General features: G+C 41.6%; 1 long non-coding RNA gene across 1 annotated transcript in view; it reads left to right on the top strand.

Moving 5' to 3' along the window:
* The window catches only part of LOC109300095, an 8,800-nt gene extending 7,678 nt beyond the window's left edge, over positions 1–1,122 (top strand). Inside the window, exon 2 of the long non-coding RNA XR_002098112.1 lies at positions 797–1,122. This is a non-coding gene — a long non-coding RNA (uncharacterized LOC109300095). The remainder of the gene's footprint in view (positions 1–796) is intronic.
* Positions 1,123–5,963: the final 4,841 nt, after the last annotated feature.

Here is a 5,963-nt window from a genome sequence, read left to right as displayed (position 1 = left end):
TAGATTAGACATCTGCAAGAACTACTTCACAGTTAGGGCGGCTAGGATCTGGAACCAACTTCCAAGGGAAGTGGTGCTGGCTCCTACCCCAGGGGTCTTTAAGAGGAGGCTTGATGCCTACCTAGCTGGGATCATTTGAGCCCAGTTTTTTTCTCCTGCCCAGGCAGGGGGTCGGACTTGAAGATCTATAAGGTCCCTTCTGACCCTACTTCTATGATTCTATGATACAGCTCTTTGGAACAAAGGCTGTCTTTGTTCTATATTTGGATAGCACCTAGCATAATAGGATCTTGGTCCATAGTTTTTCCCCCTCAATGCAGTGGTTCTCATGCTCCCCAGTTCTCCACTTTACCCTTAGTGTTATTGTTTTTCCGCATTTATATAAAACATAGTCTACAGGAGATATAGATTATGCTAATTCATGTGCTCCATGCACATTTTGTTGAATTAAGCCATATCCAAATGCAGTTATACACTGTATCAAGAAACACTGTTAAAAGAACTTTTTTTAGGGAGTTGATGAAGGTTTTTCACAGAACTTGAGCTGATGAAACCAGTCTTAAAATCATCCCTACTGCTAATTTACTAAATATCCTGGTACACCCAAAGCGGTGCGTAGAAATACCCTCTCAGAAACATCTCAAGGTTGTCCCTGAGAAGAGGGGGTGGGAGATTGCTCACCTGGGTTACAAATTTAACCAAGCCCATCTGGCAACAACGCTATATGTCATCTGTTAAGATGCTTCAGCTACTGTAATTTTAAAGTATGTACAATAATCAGAGGCTTCTTTCCCAGGGAAAATCCTTCCACTCTTTGAAAAGGACATATTCCAACATCAAAATTTACACAAGGACGCTTCAATCCACCACCAAAGAAAATACAACACTGACAAGAACAAATCCTCACTATGGGTCCAATTCTGAAAGGTGCTTAGCATCCTGTGCTTCCACTGGCTCTACTAAAACTAGGCATGTTTAAAAAAAAACAACAAAAAAACTTGTGTTGACCTGCAAATATTTCTAGATAGTATCAGATAAGTAATGGCATCCAATGTCAAAGTTAAATATAAATTGTTTATGGTCTTTTATCCAATAAATAAAGTACAATGTATTTTTAAACTATATTCAAGACCCTAACCCTTTTGTTACTTAGACCAAATAAAAGGTAATTCCTTATGCTGTGTCTATATACATTATGGGATTACCATATTTTGCATCTGTATAACAGAAGACCAAGGTTGTCTAATAATATATATTGGTTTGTTTCTAATAGAAACCATAAAGGCAGCTCAAAATAAGAAGCATAAAATGGTTTCTTAGATGCTATCAACTGTTACACTCTGCACTTACGTTCTGTTTTTAAAGTCTTAAGGTACATAGAAACTAACTTCTTTGGAGTTTCTTGTTCCTTTGGTGCATATGCATATCTCTCTCATTAACAATACAATACTAACCTATGTGCCAGACTGTAAATGGGACCAATTCAGATACTAAGAGAGTGACACTCAAGAGTCCCTCTTACCAACATCACATCAGAATTGCTAAAACTCAGTGAAGTGCTACATACATTCTGTATTTCTTTTTAAACCTGGTCTATCAGGATTTAAAAAAGAAGCAAACCCCTGCTTTCAAGAGAAGGTGCAACCTTCCTAGTTGGAATTGCTGCTCTTGCTGGATGAAAACCCAGTTAGTGATATAATATCAGGATGTCATCCTCCCGCTGTACTCAGCCTTGGTAAGGCTGTAGCTGGAGTTCTGCATCCAATTCTGGGCTCCACAATTCAAGAAGGATGTTGAGAAGTTTGAGAGAGTCCAGAGGAGAGCCACGCACATGATCAGAGGACAAGAGAACAGGCCTTATGAAGAGAGGCTGAGAACCATGGGACTCTTCCCCCTAGAAAAGCTCAAGCTCAGGGGTGGCCAGGTGGCAGCCTATAAGTACATAAGAGGTGTGCATCAGGATCTGGTTGAACACCTGTTAACCAGAGTGCCCCAAGGGATGACAAGGTCTAGCAGTCACAAACTCCTCCAAGACCATGTTAGGCTGGACAAAAGGAAAAACTTCTTTACTGTCCGAGCCCCCAAGGCCTGGAATAGACTCCTCCAGAGGTCGGGAAAGCACCTACTCTGGACTCTTTTAAGAAATGTTTAGACACTTATCTTGTTGGGATCCTTTGACCCTAGTTGACTTCCTGCCCCTGGGGCAGGGGGCTGGACTCGGTCACCTTTCGAGGTCCCTTTCAGCCCTAATGTCTATGAAATCTATTAAATCACTAGCACCGTAAGAAGCCATAATGGCACAAATACTAGATTGCAACATCGTTGACAAATTGGCCAGTCACAGTCAAGATTTCTTAAGGTTTCTGTAAATGCTGTAATGTCACAAACTGGATTGCGTCGTCCCTTCATAACTCAGACAGAAGGCAGAGCTGTATTAAGAACAAGAGTTATTTTTTTAATTATTATTTGGAACGGGGTAGTGAGTTAAGGAAATGGTCCTTGTAGTAGGCAAACTGAGTTATGCTCACGCTCTTAGTATAACTTTAGGCCTTCCCAGAACTGGGCAATTAAATTGTACAGAGTGCCTTATAAGGCACTAGGAAAAGTAAGAGCTGCGATTGGTACAGTGGGTTAACCAGGTACAGTACTTTCCTTAAAAGGAAAGGAAACTGAAAACAGAATAGGATTGGAGTACCTTGAGGACTGGACAGTTTGAGATGAGAAAGTTACAAAAGTAGTGGACAAACAAAGAGACAGCGTGCGTTCGTGTTGCCACCCTGGGGCAACCTTGGAATTCTTGCTTTGAAGAATGAGGAATCCAGAAACTAACATCCCGCACGCACAGCAGAGGATCCGAGGCCGGTACCACTGAAGGTTGCTCTTGTAGCATCTGAAGGAACCGCTTGCCATTATGAAGAGAGGAGAAAACTTGTAATAAACTTAGGGGTTACTATTAAAAGTTCACTTGATACCAAATTGGATGAGGGACCATGTCAATTTGAGGGGGTTTCTGGTAAAAGGAATCCTGGGGGCAACAGTCCTGATTCTCCACTGCCTGGTACCTTCTGGAGTGCTTTACACCTGTGCACAGTAGTCAGAACTGTACTGGTCTATGTGCAAGTTGGCTGTTTGGTTCAATTCTTTCCTCATTCAGTCTCTTCATCCAGGACTCACTACGCTCCTGCTCCTTGTACCCTCTTCTCCCCTTCTTCTTCCCCTTACCCCCACCTCCCTCCCTCTAACTTCATATTTCCCCTCTCCTTCCCTTTGGTTTTGTTTAGCTAACCACCTCCTAACTGAACCAAGATAAAAAAAAAGACAAAAGTTTTGAAACTCATCTGCCATCACATTGATCTCTCTAGTATAGACTGTAAGCTATGTCTATTCTTGTTTTACTGAAGCCTGATATTAGAATGGCTCTTCTTATTAGGCAGATTCTTAGGCACTGGTATCAAGCTAGGGAGAAAATGTACAGGGCCAATTCAATTCAGTCAGTCATACTCAATATCGTGATGTATAACCAAGTAGCCAAGCCACTGGCAGAGATGGGCACCATCAGAAGAATCAAAAAGAAGTGGCAGCAGACAAAAAGGAGTTGAAGTCAGATTCTGGGCATGAATTTTGTGAAGAACTGGCAGAGAATCACTTCTCCCCCTAAGCCTGAAATCCTACCAGATACTACCTTACGGGTTGGGGCAGACTAATAATGAACTAGAATAAAGGATGCTCATTATGTTGCTGGCATTGAAGGAGCTCTTTGGCCACACCCAGAAGGGTAAGACAACTGCAGACTCCCACAATCCAGGCTGGAGCAGGTGTGCTGGACAGTAAGGAGGATCAGGGCAAGGATGAGGAGTTATGTAGTGGTTTTATTATATTAGTCATCACGTGGGGATGATATTAGAAACTTAGGGGCAGGGCAGGATTTTGCAGGTTCTTGTAAATGTCCACGTAAGAGCTTTTAAAAGAGCAGCTGATGCCGCATGCAAGGACAGAAACATTTGCCTCTCCCTGCTAATCCTCATATTCCACCGTCTCACCAGGACCACAGTACAAATTACATCAGGCAGATCCCATTTACACACTCACTTTTCAGCTTCCAAGCCTTGGCATCCTTTTCATCACTTTCCTTTTGACTGCATATGTCAATGCTTCCAAGTTCATAGGAGCATTCAGCTCAGTGGCTTCCTGAGCAACTTCACATGGGCAGACTCAAAATGGTGGGAAATGAGGGGCAAAGGGAATGCAGAAAGTAAAGCACAAGCACTGTGCATGAAAGGCTGAAAACAGGATACTCTAAAGCAAGAAATTCTACATTTTGGCACTCTGGCCCAGGCATTTATATTATACTGCATCTGACAACCCACAGCATCTAGAGAGAGAGAGACTCTTACCTTCCTGGAAACACATTTCATGAAGATTCATGACATCATCCTAAAGAAATGTACCCGTGTTTTCGAATGCCTTTGAAGCAGTGTAAATAATCAAGCTGATGGGGCTTAATAGAGAGGGATCAAAAGCTGTGGGAGAAAGACGATTTGAACACAGAGGCTTAAGAGTTGCAGGAACTATGGAGGGACTGATTTGTGCTTCTGGACTCCCCCAAATTTGCCAGATTTTCCAAAACCTCCTATGATTCATTGCTTTGAGGATGTTTGTGCAGGAGACTCTAGATTAGAAACAGTGAAACTATTAACAATGAGCATCCCCTATCTTAAAACCAATAAACCTGAGCCAGCATAGCAACTTTGGTCCCCAATTCAGGTCCCTAGCATAGGAGGCTGAGCAGAAAATCAGATCTCATGACAATGGAGTATGGTACAAATTTTTAAAAGTTCAACTCACAAGCTGTTTTCATTTGGCTTTTGTAACAAATGACTGAATTAGTTTTAAGTATCTAAAGCTGAGGGATAATTAAGGGAAGATAAACCTCAAATCAATAACAATTTCTTGAAGATCACAGAACAACTAGAGGCTCCCTATGCCTGAAGGGTACTTGTGCCTGAAAGCTCGCAAAGAACTTTGTTCCAACTACTCAGTTGGTCTAATAAAATATATCACATCTACCCAAAGAACCTTGCCTGCCCATTAAGAACGACATGTTTCCACTGAAACCTAAAGATTTCTTGTTATTCCCAGCCATACCGTTCAAGAGGCTCAGAAAGGCTAAAGCTTTGTTTATTCATTTGTCTTTTCTTTCTTAGCTAAGTCAACAGAAGAAGGACAAGTTGAGTTTTGTGAAATCTTCTAAGTCACAAGGTGGGGTATTTATATTCTTGGAGATGGAAACACACATTAAAAGACCAACCAAATTCTACATTTGTATCACAGAGGAAGATTACACACTCTTAAAAGAGACTCAAAATGTTATGCAGATCAATATTTATGTTATTTATGTTTATCACCTAAATTAGTAACTTGACATAGTAAAAGGATTTAGAATTGCTGTAAAATAGTCTTAGTCATTAATCCAATTATTGCACATTTTTAATCAATGCACTATAAAATAATTCAACTTTAAAGGAGAGAGGTCAAAACCAGAAATTTGGTGCTTTCATTTTTACCAATATTTTTTAAGTACAGGTTTCCCTCAATTTGTGCAGTAGATGCATTCCCGGAAAACTGCGCATAAATCCAATTTGCATAAAAGGAACCCAGTTTATAATGTAACAAAGAGGGACACTCAGGATATCCAGGCTGGCCTGAGGGCAAAGAAAAAAGCGTACTGGCTGTGGAAGCAAGGGGCAGGGACAAAGGAGGAGTACACCCCCCTCACCCGAGCTTGTAGGGATTTGGTGAGGAAGGCTAAAGCAGCACTGGAGCTTAGATTAGCTTCTGGGATTAAGGATAACAAAAAGTCCTTTTTCAAGTATACAGGTAGCAAGAAGAAGTCTTGGGGTAACATTGGACCCCTACAGGGCAGGGCAGGGCAGGGCAGGGCAGGGCAGGGCAGGGCAGGGCAG

This window comes from Gavialis gangeticus, unplaced genomic scaffold, assembly GCF_001723915.1.
Source record: "Gavialis gangeticus isolate Ggan-Ray unplaced genomic scaffold, GavGan_comp1, whole genome shotgun sequence".
In the NCBI taxonomy this organism is placed as follows: Eukaryota; Metazoa; Chordata; order Crocodylia; family Gavialidae; genus Gavialis; species Gavialis gangeticus.
This window is presented reverse-complemented; position numbering and strand designations above follow the sequence as displayed.